This window comes from Budorcas taxicolor, chromosome 16 (assembly GCF_023091745.1).
Source record: "Budorcas taxicolor isolate Tak-1 chromosome 16, Takin1.1, whole genome shotgun sequence".
Taxonomy (NCBI): domain Eukaryota; kingdom Metazoa; phylum Chordata; class Mammalia; order Artiodactyla; family Bovidae; genus Budorcas; species Budorcas taxicolor.
This window is the reverse complement of record NC_068925.1, coordinates 65448580-65462471: the sequence shown is the minus strand read 5'-3', so window position 1 is coordinate 65462471 and position 13892 is coordinate 65448580. Positions and strand designations below refer to the sequence as shown.

The 13892-nt window shown below is 44.4% G+C and overlaps 1 protein-coding gene across 2 annotated transcripts in view; it reads right to left on the bottom strand.

Moving 5' to 3' along the window:
* SMG7 (SMG7 nonsense mediated mRNA decay factor) overlaps nt 1-11663 on the bottom strand; it is an 83858-nt gene extending 72195 nt beyond the window's left edge. For both annotated transcript variants that reach the window (XM_052654150.1, XM_052654151.1), the window contains exon 1: nt 11423-11663. The gene's annotated coding sequence lies outside the window, so the exon portion shown is untranslated. The remainder of the gene's footprint in view (nt 1-11422) is intronic.
* Between the last annotated feature and the right edge of the window lie 2229 nt (nt 11664-13892).

Genomic DNA, 13892 nt, shown 5'->3' with positions numbered 1-13892 from the left:
TAACACTACGCTTTTTATCTTTTTCCACCACCAACAAATAAGTCTTCAAGTAAGCATACCTCTAACTCACTTTTCCTTTGAAGCATACCTCTAACTCATTTTTTCTTGGAATATCATCTTCCAATTGCACTTTACTGATTATCTTACATTTCATCACCACAAAGTATCTCAAAGAAAATCTGGTTAAGTTGTTGCCTGATGAAAAATGAAATAATTAAGAGGCAGTAGTAGCAAAACACATTCTAATATACTGTATTCCAACTAAGCACTGAAATACTAGGCCTTTGGGAAGAGAAGAGATGGGAAAAGGACTCAGTGCAGTCAGTGAGCCCATGGAGTTTTTGGAAACAGACTGAGAATATTAATGCAATACAGCAATTCTTTAAATGCAATGGATTTTAGAATGATGCTTCTCACTTAAGACAGACACTACAGAAAGGAAATGCCATCAAGAACAGTGAGAACAAGGTGTTAATCATGAAAAAGGGTCTACCTTATTTTTCTAAAGACAGACTTGAAAAAGTTAAATCCAAAGATACTGTACTTAATATTCCGATCTCTACCCGCACCCCCCTCCTGCCAACGCTGCAGAACTCTTTCCCTCTCCTTCACTTCCACTCCATGTCTGATCTCAACAGGTGAGCAGTCTACAATGTAAGTCCTATCCACCCAAAGTTATTTTCAGAATTACACGTATTCACTAAAACTTCCCCCTACATAGTAATTTTATTATGTTCCACATAACTAATTTTTGCCTAAGATGAGACTACTTTCAAAAATATGGAAAGGAAATTTAAATTTTTATGTATATCAAAGGAAGTACTAGAAGCATAACAAAAATTTCTCTTTTGTCTTCATATTATGGTAGAAACATATACAACAAACACCAGCCACCTAAATATAAATTACTCCTGCAAGACTAATGACCAAGTTTATTGAACGAGAACGGCAAACTCCCAAAGGAAACGCAGAATGAGATTTCGAGTTCCTACGACACACTGTTCCCAAGCATGTACTCATTCTGCCCCTCTGCCTGCTGCACTCTACCATTCTTTCTTCACCTGACTAGCCCTACTCAACCTTTAAGACTGAGCTCAAGGGCTCAACTCCAGAAGCTTTCTCTGAACTCCCAGGTTGTAAAAGTTCCACCTCCCTTAGCATGGCAACCCACTCCAGTATTCTTGCCTGGAAAATCCCATGGACGGAGCAACCTCATAGGCTACAGTCCATGGGGTCGCAAGGAGTCAGACACAACTGAGCAACTTCACTTTCACTTTCAGTATACTCACGGCATCCCCTGAAAACATTTATCTTGGTATTTACCACATGTAAATACCCCTCAGTATCAGAGGGGAATGATCCCCAAATGCTCAAGTCACTTATATATTAATAAAATGGTATAGTGTTTGCATGCAGCTTTTGCACATCATCCTCATCCTCTTGTATATTTCAAATCATCTTTAGATTACTTAGAATACTTAATCCAACATAAATGCTATGTTGTCTAGTCGCTAAATCATGTCTGACTCTTTGTGACCCCATGAACTGTAGCCCACCAGGCTCCCGTGTCCATGGGATTTGCCAGCCAAGAATTCTCGAGTGGGTTGCCATTTCCTTCCCCAAGGGATCTTTCCGACCCAGGGACTGAAGCTGTGTCTCCTGCTCGGCAGGCAGGCGGACTCTTTACCACTGAGCCACCAGGGAAGTCCAAATGCTATGTAAATAGCTATTAATACAATGTAAATACTATGTACACAGTTGCTTGTGCTTGGCAAATTCACATTTTGCTTTCTGAACTTTCTGAAATTCCGCCCCCCCATATTTTCCATCCACAGTGGGCTGTATCTGCCAGTGGGGAACCCACAGGTACAGAGGACCAACTGTAAACTGAAATACCTGTGCAACATCCTCTCCCAGGAGACCACTAGCCTCAAGATCAAAATTCAGTTTATTTGCTTTTATATTCTTAGAGCCTAGCACTGGCATTCATAAGTATTCCATAAATGTTTTGCAAAAATGAAACAGAAGCATAAAAACTCTATTAAAAATCTGTTATGTACAATGCGCATTCAAAAACTGCTAAGACACGATCCCTATCCATGTCTAACCACAGAGACAATTCACTTATATTAAAAAAAAAAAGTCTTTACATATTTAAGAAATTGTATGTACCAGATGACTGAAAGACATGAAATGCTACAAAAAGTCAATGACTGCAGAAATCACCAGGGTGGACAAGAAATTTTCACAGAGGTGAAACTTGAGAGTGGAGGATAGTACCTCCTACAAGTGAAATGGCTTTGAAGACAGACTAAAGCAGGAGTGGATAAATGATGTTTAGAAGACAATGAGTAGATTACTCTGGCTTGGGGTGGCTGATTCTTTTCAAAAAGTAAGGAGATACCATGTGGCAGAATTAGACGAGAGTCACTTTATGGAAGGCCAAGAATGCTGAACTAGGAGCTGCAGCAAGGGAAAGCCACATACAAATGCTTTTCAGGAATAACAACACAGAAGCAATGCAAAAGATTAACTGGCAAGGGGACAGGTGGTAGGGCCTGAAGGAGAACCATAATTTAGTAAACATACATAAATCTGCTTTTTAAAAACACTGACCACAATTTTACGAGATCAATGTCCAGTTTAAAGGCAAAGAAATCAACACCCAAGAGATGCTGTTAGTTCAAAAACGGAAAGTAGTGGGCACTGCTTAAAAACCCGAAGTCAGCGCTTTCTTCTTGCTACTTGCGAGAACTGCAGGCCTAGGTATCAAATGAAGACTGTTTCAAGAGTATGCATATAAACTGACAGTGCTGGAAATGAAGAAAGAAAGAAAAGACAACAGGAAGGCAACATTTTCCAAAGTGGTTTATGTGGGGAAGAAAGAAAGAAAAGACAACAGGAAGGCAACATTTTCCAAAGTGGTTTATGTGGGGAAGAAAGAGGGTGAGGAAAACTGGGAGAACTCAAAGATGACTGCCAGGTTTTAAACGTGAATGGGAAGATGGGGAGTAGCAGCATAAATGGCGAAGAATGAGAAAGCATGGGGGGTGGGGGGAGGAAGGGTAAGGAGCAAGAGTTTACCTTTAAGAGTGTTCAGTTTGCTATGACAGAAAGACTTCTGAAATGAGGAATGGCCAGAAGGCAGCGGCGAAAAATTATCAGATTAGTCAGTGCCGGGGGCTAATTTTCAGGCATCATAGATAGCTAAAACTTATATGCTTACTGTATGCCAGAACTATCCCAAGCACTTTACACGTGAACTCATTTGACCTTTATAATTCCAAGGGATAGATGCTGTTAACCATCCTCACTTTTTAGATGTGGAAACTGAGATACAGAAAACTTCAGCAGGTTGCCCAAGGCAGCACAGCTGTAAGTGGTAGACCCGTGCTCCAAAAACAGGCAGTTGTGTCCCAGAGCCCACACTCAACCACTGTACCCAACTGCTCTTTGTTCTGTATTATTTTGCATTTATGCCTGTTGCATTAGTTTATAAGCTCTCTGAACGGCAGGTGTGGTCTCTTTCACCAATCTATCTCCACAGGACATAGGAGTATACTAAGTAAGTGCTTGATAGGTTTTAAACAATGATGATGGAAGACGCAAAAGTACTGCGATTTCTGAGGGGGAAAAGAACGTTGAAAAGAAACAGAGGAGTAGGGCTATGCCTTTCGTTTTGTCCCAGGTGGGGTGAGGCGGACCAGGAAAGTAAAATAAGAGGTAGGATAATCATAATCTCAGCACTAAAACCCACAGAGCTCACCAAGTTCCCGTAAGGCCCCAGACTATGCATCATAGTAGCTATGAACTATGTGGAGTTATGTACTTACCTGTGGGTCTGGTGCGTGCGTGTGCTAAGTCGCTTCAGTCGCGTCCGGCTCTTTGCAGCCTTATGCAGGAGCCCACCAGGCTCCTGAACCCATGGGACTCTCCCGGAAGGAGTATTGCAGTGGGTTGCCATGCCTCCTTCAGGCGTCCTTCTCGATGCAGGGACTGAACCCACGCCTCTGGTGTCTCCTGCCCTGGCAGGTGGGTCCTTTACCACTAGCGCTACCCAGGAAGCCCCTATGCGGCCTGATAAAACTACTTAGGAGTATATTCTCATTTCATCCTCCAGAGATCTGGGATATATCTTGGTCCAAACTGAATGTTTACTGATGGGATGGATGGACGGATATGAGAAGAACACAGAAAGACTGAGGAAAAGGAAAGCAAAAGTCTGAGTGAGAGAGAACAACCAATGGATGAATCTGGCCATTAGGTCTCTGGCACCTTTGGAAAGGTCAAATCCAACAAAGTGCTAAGGAAAAATAGCGGTATTACAGGGATTATGGTAAAGAAGGTGGTAAATAAAAGGGAAAACATAGTATAGGGCAAACTTGAAATTGTTAGATTAAAGAAAAGCAAGGACGGACAGAGCTTAAAGGGAAAATGGGAACAGGCAAGAACTTTTAAGAGAAAGCTGAGTTTGGTCCACAAAACAGAAAACTAGTAAAGGCAGTGATTAAAAGGATTAAAAGAAGGAACACAGCACATCTGAAATAAGGTTCTAGAGGGAGTAACAGTCAAGGAAGGAATTCTGCAGGACCCCACTGCCAAATGGCTTTTCCCTTTTCAAGACCTCTACCAGCCACCAAGTCTTCAGAACTAACACTTCACATATGTCTAATTCTCTGTCCATAACAGAAAATTAGAAAGGCCTGGCTAGAATTCTGATGTTATACATTGAATGAGTTAATAAAATTTTTAAAAAAGTATTTGGAATAAAGGAGACATAAGATGTTCTTCTTGCCTGAAACGTCAATTTAACCAACATCTACTTTTAAAAGTCCCAACCATATTTAAAAACCCAGACCAAATCTCACCTTCTTCAAGATACCTTCCTCATCCCAACTCTATTAGAATAAAGTTCCTTTCCCTTAAACTTGCACAGTACGTGTTTATCAATTCACTCACTAATAACCTTTCTCTAGTGTCTTTGAATTTCCCAGAGGCAAAGCCCGTATAATTGTGATCTGCACATTAGTATTCAGTAATTGCCAGTAAAATAAAACACAATTTTTTAATAAATACATTTAAAACTTGTACAGGTTTATATAGGTAAACTCTAAACATGGTAACTAGCCTATTACTACTGAAAACCAAACTGCTAAGAGAAGCCTTAGCCTTATTTGTAACCTGCAGTTTGAAGGAGGTGGGAAAAAATAAACCTAAGTCAATCTGCACCCACAGGGAACTTTGGCAATGTGCTGAAACATTTCCGGTTGTCACGAACGGGGTTGAATGATACTGGCATCTAGTGCGGAGAGGCCAAGGATGCTGTTAAACATCCCATGATGCACAGAATTGCTGCCCACAACAAGGAATTACCTACAGCACAAACCCTGAGCAAAACTGTTACCTAGTCTACCGGAGAATCATGTTTTTCTTAACATAGTCACCTACACTTAAAAACTGGGCCTCAGGGAAGGTGAAAACAACCTGTCGCTCTGCTTACTTGTTAACAAGAAAAGAGCTGGTTACTTCTCCCTTACCGTGTGACATGTTGGCGAAAATGCCACCACAGTATTTTTCTGTAACCGTTGATTAAGTCCTTCTAAGTTGTAACTTCTCAGGCCATTGACAGGTCTATTCACAACAATTCAAATACAGCTCCTTTACAAAATTTAAATGGCAATGTGTGATAACCACCTGCCAAAATACCCACATACAGATGAACAAGCCACTGTCCAGAAGACATTTGCTTAACAGTCTATTCTCTGAAAAAGATCAGTTAAACAAACCCACCTAAACTTTCAGGTACTTATTCATGCTACCAGTAACAAAAGTCTGAAAGGCTAGCCAGGGTTAGAGATGTAGTTGTGGGCTGCAAATGGTACTTCTCCACCATACAACAAAACAGCCCTTTTTAAGTCTAAACTCTCATGCATCACAAAATTGCCTCATGACAAACTTGCTACACTAGAGGGTCCAGATCTTAATGTAACATATCTTAAAATACAAAACAAAAACTCGGCAAGTGCTTCATGGACCATGGAGGTAAACCGAGCAGCTGTTAGAAAGCAATGGAACACAGGATGGAACAGGAAGTATACATTTTGAGTCCAACTGAAACCACAAGTGAAGCAGAAATTAACTGCTAAAATAATTTAGCCAGTTAATACCCAAGTAGGTAAAATGCTGTTAACACTACTCCAACAAAAAATAGACTTATAAGCCGCAAGAGAGGGTAATTTTTTTCAAACAATTTCACCACATTTGGTAAATCAGCCACATTTGGCTGTATTTCTGGGACCAATGCTATTTTAAATCTTCAGCATGAGAGTGGGGAGGTGGGTGAATGGGTAAGGGGAAGACTTCTTGACCATGTGAATTAGCATCAGTACATGCTAGAGGACTTCTTGAGCCTTCCAAAACAGTGAATATCCAGTCCTGCATTACCAGATTCTTCCAGAATCTGGAGCCCACCCTATTTAGTGTTCGTATTTCCCCCAAACGATCCCATGACCTAGTTCTCCTCTCCAGGCTAGAAAAAGACTCTGCTTGCTACATGATCCAGTCTCATCCCTTCCCTTTATCTCTCTCTGTCTCAAGGTTTAAAGTGACAAAGTTGATCTTACAACATACTGGATGTTTAATTAGTATTTAAATGACACTAATTTTTCTGCTATCTCAGGAAAAAACTTGTGGCTGCTGTAGATCTCTCCTTCTGGAAACAAAGTTTCTGACAAAGAATATGCTACTGGAATGCACCTCTCCACCCACAGAAGTATTATTCAGAAAACTTCTACAACACAGGTAAGTTGTAGTTCTTTCCTGTGAAGTGGTCTAACACCAGGGATCAACTTCAAGTGGATCCCACTGGAAAACCTTCAGCATAAAAAGAAATTAAAGACAAAAAAATAAAAAAGGAGACTACTGAAGGAAAGACGGAGGGGAGTATGAACAGCTGCCTCCCACAACCACAGTAGGTGTCATTCAGAAGCATCAGCGGCCACCTTTTACAACCAGATTTGACCTGATATTCCCTATGGCTATGATTATTCTATGTACTCATCTTCCAAAACAACTTCAAAGATGTCCTTCCTGTCTGGTACTTTAATACTTACCCAGCTCCATTTTTCCAACCTTGACATGTTAATTTCCATATTTCTATTCTTTCAAAGCATGATATTATACCTCACCTACTGTCTCCTCTATGGCCTATTCCCACCCTTGCCTACCCTTCTCAAATGAACTATATTCAATACACCTTTTTCTTTTATTCAACAAAGATGGCAAAGTCTTTAAAAATCTTTCCATTTTGTCATAAATCAAAAAAGAAAGCACTGAATTCTTTGAGTATTAAATTTCCAGTGTTTTCAGTCTAAAAGCCCCATATTTAAGACCATTTATTTTTATAAAATATAAAAATGTATTCTCAACTTAATCATTTAGATAGGACTCTAATTGGTCTATTTTAAAAAGTGATACTCCCTTCCCCTTTTAACAATAAGAGTCATCATTCTGTCTTGCCCAGAACATCACCCATACAGAGGATAGGCTTACCTTTCCTTTCATCTGCACACTATTTCTACAACTCAAGAGTAATTCAGTCCCTGTGATGCTGACTTCCCTCTCTTTGTCATACTGAAGCTTCTTACCTCATATCCTCACTTCTCACTCCTTCGAAACTGCCACCTTATCCCCTGATTTGCCACTACCCCACCATTTCAACACCAGCTCATTTACTCTGACAAATTAACTCAGCTGAGACAGAACTAATTTTCATCTACATGAGGAAGATCTGTAGCTGTATAGTCTAAAGACTGCCCAGTCATGGTCTTACACCACTGACAAAGGTAGACAACACTCTCCCTAAAATGAAAGTCACAAAGAATAACTGCTATACCCACAACCACACTCATTCAGCATCCTCCCCAAGTTGTCTATAAAAACCAATGGTTCCATATTCATCAAAGGAAAGAAAGTGAACATAATGCTTCCCTGAAGACATTCTCTAGACTCTCACAGCAGATTTTATTTTTAATTTTTAATACAATGTTTAAAGGTTACTGCCCATTTACAGTAATTATAAAATACTGGCCACATTTCCCGTGTTGTGCAATACATCTTTGAGTCTCTCTTACACCCAATAGTTCATACCTCCCACTCTTCCACCCCTATACTGCATCCCACTCCGTCCCCACTGGTAACCACTAGTTACCAGCACACTTCAAATGGAGTGAGTATCTAAAGAAGAGAAAGAAGTAAATTCTGGCTGGTGCACGTCTTATTTTATCACCTCTTCCCATTTCTGTCGACTACTGGCCCTAAGATTTGCTTTTATTTACTTAAGACAAATGAGCAAGACTGAGAAAAGATTGGCTTTCAGGAATCTTTATGTGATTTCAGGTCCTACGCCTATTCAATTTTGCCTGTTCAACTTTAGCTGGGAAATTTAGGCTATTTAAACATGTGTTCACTCTTATTTTCTCCCTTCTTTAAAAAACTAAATTCATTGCCAGGTGTCTACTATTGATTCCACAACCCAAGGATAAGTCTTCCTTACCATGCTAACTTTAAAAACACAAGATACATTAACATAGAAGCCTCTCAAAGCCAACTGATCTTCCCATTAAAAATACCACCATGGAACTTCCTTGGTGGTCCAGCGGCTAAGACTCCAAGCTCCCACTGCAGGGAGCCTGGATTAGAAGGCTGGTCAGGGAACAAGATCGCAACAAAGACCAAGTGCAGCCAAATAAATAAATATTTTTAAAAACTGGGCTTTTCAATCATCATTCATCATCATTTAAAAAATATACCACCACTCTCCCGATCTGCTTTTCACCATACCTTTCTAGTCTCACTGACACCACCTTATTTCTGGTCCTTAACTGCCCACCACACAGATACACCTTCCTAATACAAAGCTATGAACATGTGATTTCCCTTCTAAACAAACCGTCTCAGTCTCCATTGTCCACTCATTTTTAACAATACACTACAGGTCAAAGTATTCAAGATTTTTTCTCTGTGGACACTTAATCAAATAGACTTTCCCTTACCACCCTGTCTATATAAAACAGCACATCCCTGTCTTACTTTATTTTTCTTGCTAGTACTTATCACCATGTGATGAACATATTTATCTGTTCCTATGTTTATTTGCTGCATCCTTCCATTAGAAAATACTTTCCCATGTTCACTGTTAATCATTCACCACTGAATCCTCAGTGCCTAGAATATAGCAACCTCTCAAGACATATCTGTGGAAAGAATGGGTGAATTCAGACATGCTGCACACAGCATAGCTGGTCTGGAGTCAGAAGACCTATATTTGAGTTTTAGCTTCCACAAACCAATTATATGAGCCTCAATAATTTTAACTTTTGGGGGCTATGCTCTCTTCATCTGTAAAAAGAAGGGGTCAAACTTAATCTATGAAACTGTTAAGTTTTTCCTGCTGCATCACCTTATACTTGTGTTTAACTGGACTGAATACTTCCCCCAGAGCCCAATCCTCCTTTCTATGTATCTCTGCTCAGTTTCCTTCATATGGATTCCTCCTGCGCAATCCACACTTCTCAGAATACTGTTTATCCTTAAGGTCCAATTTAAGTGCTGTTTTCTCCTTGAATCCTAGCAAACTGCAAACTCTCTAAGAGGAGGGTGGAGTTTTATACTCTTAGTAGTTAGTACAATGCCTCCCATATAGGTTATCACCAAAATGACTGATGAATCATGTGTATGAATGAGGAAATAAACAAAGGAAGCTTTTCCTGATTCACCCCAATTGCTCGCATACTCTGCCTTTGGACTCATGACACTTGGTATCTTTTATGATCCTTACCATAGTTTACTTGCCTAATATATACTAACCTGCAAATTCCTTAAAATTAAGGACTGTCCTGACAGTTTCCATATCTCTACAGCACTTTTCATACATCTTCACCACGGTTGGATTTATTAAGCTTATCTGATATGTTAAACAACAAAGGGATAATAAAGGAGAAAAAGGACCTTGAAATACCCCTATAATTCCACCTACCTTCCATGCAAGTCATTGGGCATACATGCTGTCAGTTAAACTCAGGCATTCCACCATACTTGAAAGATCTCATCCTTCTCTACACACTCTACTTAATAAAACGATTACTACTTTCAAAAGCAGAATAGCTACCCTCATGTAGCACTTAACTACAAACCTTTTCTTGCAGGGATCCACTCACACACCAATACTTTCACTTCACTAAATGGCTAAAATGACTTTTCTGCTCATTTCAGACTACTACCCTATCCAATTCCCTCCTCCACAAGGTATGAAACCACTTTTTAAATCATTTTACCATAAGCTTGCCATTCTTAGTTTTGCTACTAAAAGACAAAAAGACCTGTTTCAGGATCTCCCTTCCCCTTTTCTAAGCAGTGGCAACTCCCCACTTAAGTCTTAGGATCTTAACAATCTCATTTTCCTGTGCCATCAGGATCTTGACCCCCGTTTATCTCTACCTTCAAGCTCTTATTCTGCTTCCATGGAACCTTCCAAGCTGCACAATAGCTGGTGCAATACGCTCTCGCCACCATGTACTTGGTTCCAATCTGCATCTTCCTTCTCCAGTGTGTATTAACCGCCCCCTTAACCTCCCCTGATACACATCACACTCTCTCACACTCTGCACCCATGCGTCACTCTACCTCGACATACAAGTTCTTTACACCACTCTTAATGGATCTACACGACTCTCCGAATGGTATCTTCCGACGGATTCTAACCCAGTTTCTTCTGGGGGATCCAACCCCGGCTGAAGTACCTCCCTTTTTCTTCACTTCCTCATCCATTCCCTTCTTCATGCCCCCTACCCTCACCCCACCAACTAACTACAGATGACATTATTTCTCAGTACTTCCAACCCCAGAACGATGAACAAACTCCAGTTTCCGGCGGCGTCCCCCTCCTCTAGGCCTCCCCCCACACCCCAGGTGTGCAGACTTCCACCTGGCCTTCTCCCCAGCCATCGCTCCAGCCCCACAACCACACCACGTTTCCCCACCGCAGGGATCAGACTCCTCCACAGCCACCTCTATTCGGGGTCGCCGCCGCCGCCCCGGGCGCCTCCCCGCCCCGACTCGCCAGCGAGCCCCGGGCGCGCGCGCACACACACACGTTCTCACGCTTCCCTAACCTCCTTCCCCGCACCAGACCAGCCAGCTCCGCGGGAACTCAGCCCTGCCCGCGGAGGGGGATAGGTACCCAAGTGTGTGCCCGCTCCGCCCCCTCCCGCCGAGCCTCTCGCAGCCCCCGCCTCCCAACCGGGAAAAGAGAACACAGCAACTCCCCCGCCACCCCGGACGTACCACCTCTGTGTCTGTTGCTCCGTGCCCCCAACCTTCGGCCCGCTCCCCCGCTCCGTACTGGGCCGGCCCCCACACTCACCGGAGATACTGCGCGCTCTGCAGGCTCATCCTCCGCCGCCGCGTCTTCCCGCGAAGCCTCTGCGCGTCTCTCAGGCTCCTCGGAGCGGCCCCGCGGCACCACGGGTGCTGGCGGCCGCCGCCATCTTCCTCTCCTCCGGCTCCTCCTCGCTCGGCGGGGGGGTGGGGGTGAGTGAGGCGAGGGGGGAGGGAGCGGGGAAAGCTGCTCTCGCTGCTGCTCCGGCCCTTGGGGCGCAGGGACACTCCGACCCGGGAAGGGGGGAGGGAAAGGGAGAAGGGATGGGGGCGGGGGAAAGAGGGACAGCAGAGGAAGGAAGTGGGGGGGGGGGGTGTCTCGCGAGATTTCAGCGGCGCCGGTCCCTCCGGGCGATTTCCGCCTCTCTGTAGCGCTCCCTCTTGGGATCAGTTAGCGGTGCGGCGCTTGTGCGGCTGCTGAGTGGCCCAGTGGAGGCGCTTGGCGGCTTCCGGCCAACCCACCCCTCTCCTCCCGCGCGAGGGGGCAACCCCAGCCTCAGCGGGAACATCGAGCCCAAATCAATCGGGAGTTACACTCAAAGTCTTCCCCCGTCTTTCCACTCCGTCCGATTTCGCTCTTCCTTTTTTCCTTTCCTCCACTCTTCCCGACCGGAAACGCCGCCTCTTCCTCTTACAGTTCCGGCCCCCAGTCCCTCGTCTCCGGTCCGGCCTCGCGCCCTAAAGTGACGCTAAGGACCCCCTCCTCTTTTCTGGGGCCCCTCCCTCTGCACGCAGGGACACAGTTGGAGGGGTTAGGGTGGAGCCCAGGGATGGAGAGAAAAGAAACCAATCGGATTGGATAAGCAGCTGCCAAGGCAACTGGAGGCTGTAGCTGTATTGTCATAGTAACCAATGTGTGCAGGCTGAATGACCCTCCCTTGACTTAGTGGATTCCCCGAAAAGTGCCTAGGGTTTCCCCTCGGCTTCCCTTCCATCTTAAAGGCCTCCCCCAGGTTGGGAATCGGGTAGTTCTCCAGAGCAGTGAGGTTCATGTTCTCCTCCCTTTCCCTTTCCCGCAGCGATGGGGGAGATCCCGAGGCATTCACCATGGGCTTTTCCACCCGCCTGCGGGCGGGAACCGCCTCCATAGTTTTCCTCTCCATGACGGACGCGGGGAGGGCCGGGCCTACGAAAAAGATGCCGGGCCTGAAGGCTGGTGGGCGGTGGGCTGGAGCCGACTGGGCGAGGCGGCGGCGCTAGGCTGCGAGGCGGGCCAGGGGTTTCCCCATCACAGGGAGAGTTCTGGGAGGCGGGGTCCCGCCAGGACGGGGTCCCTGAGGGAGGAGAACGGCACACGACCGCCGAGATCCCTTTTCTGCCTACTGGGACATCCGACTTTCCCCAGCGGTCGGCCCCTCACAGAAATCCCCCAGACCCCACCCCACAATCGCACTCGGCCACGGAGCCTCCTCGGGAGTTCCCCGCGCGGCCTTCACGAGCCATCTCCTGCCACGAGGAGGCCGGAGTGGGGGTGGGAACTCATCTTGGAAGGCTGACAAGTGGTTTTTCCAGCACTTAGGGCAGGGGACACGGTGCGAAGTTCAGGGCCGCCATCCCTCGGAGAGGCACCCCTCCCGCCAGTGGGAGTCCCCCTTGCTTATCAAAAGCAGACGTCCCATTTCCTTTCTCCTCTTCAAATTTCCTTCTGTCGCGTGTCTGCAGTTTTAGAACTCGTCACTATGTATCTTTTGGGTTGCAGAGGAACGCATTGGGTAAGATTGTGTCAAAAAAACAGATACTTGCGTGAAGTTCCAATGAAAGGTTTCTAGGAAATGAATTTTCATTCTTAGACCCAATCTTTTTGAATGGTTATTATGTGTATTTTATCTCAGGTTTGAGGCAAAAAAGAAAAAAAAACACAGCAACGAATGGGTTCTTCATAATATGGAGTGTGGAAGTACCTGGAGAAGTTGTTATCCTAGTGATTTGAAAGAATTATTTAGCATTTTACAAATTATATTTTCCATTGGTATTATGGAGCTGTCCCAAAGTACTTTAGGATGTGTAACGGGTAAACCCCTCTAGGAATGCCGGCCTCATTTCATGGTTAAAATCAGAATTTTAAGGGGCTATTTTCTTTAGACTTGGGATACCTGATCCTTTCATGCTGGGTGAAGAGCCACTGTCAAAATCCTATGAAAAGACTGGACCAATGTCTATGTGTACGTTTGGAGGAAATGAAAGTGTAAGCTGCTTGAAGTTAAATCCCAAGGAGAGACTATCATTAACGAAATAGAAACTGAACTATGCCCCCTTGTGCTGCAAGCGTCTACTGTGATGTGGTGCCACACGCGGTTTGATTGCAGCTGTACAATGCCCCCTATCGTCCCTCCCCCCCCCCCCCCACCCCCCGAGAGGCCGCCCACTCATGGGAAAGAGAGACACCTAGCGAAAGATTGGTCTCATCTCTGGTTTAGAATCCGACTTTTCTTCAACCTGCGAGCCCAAGGATGGAG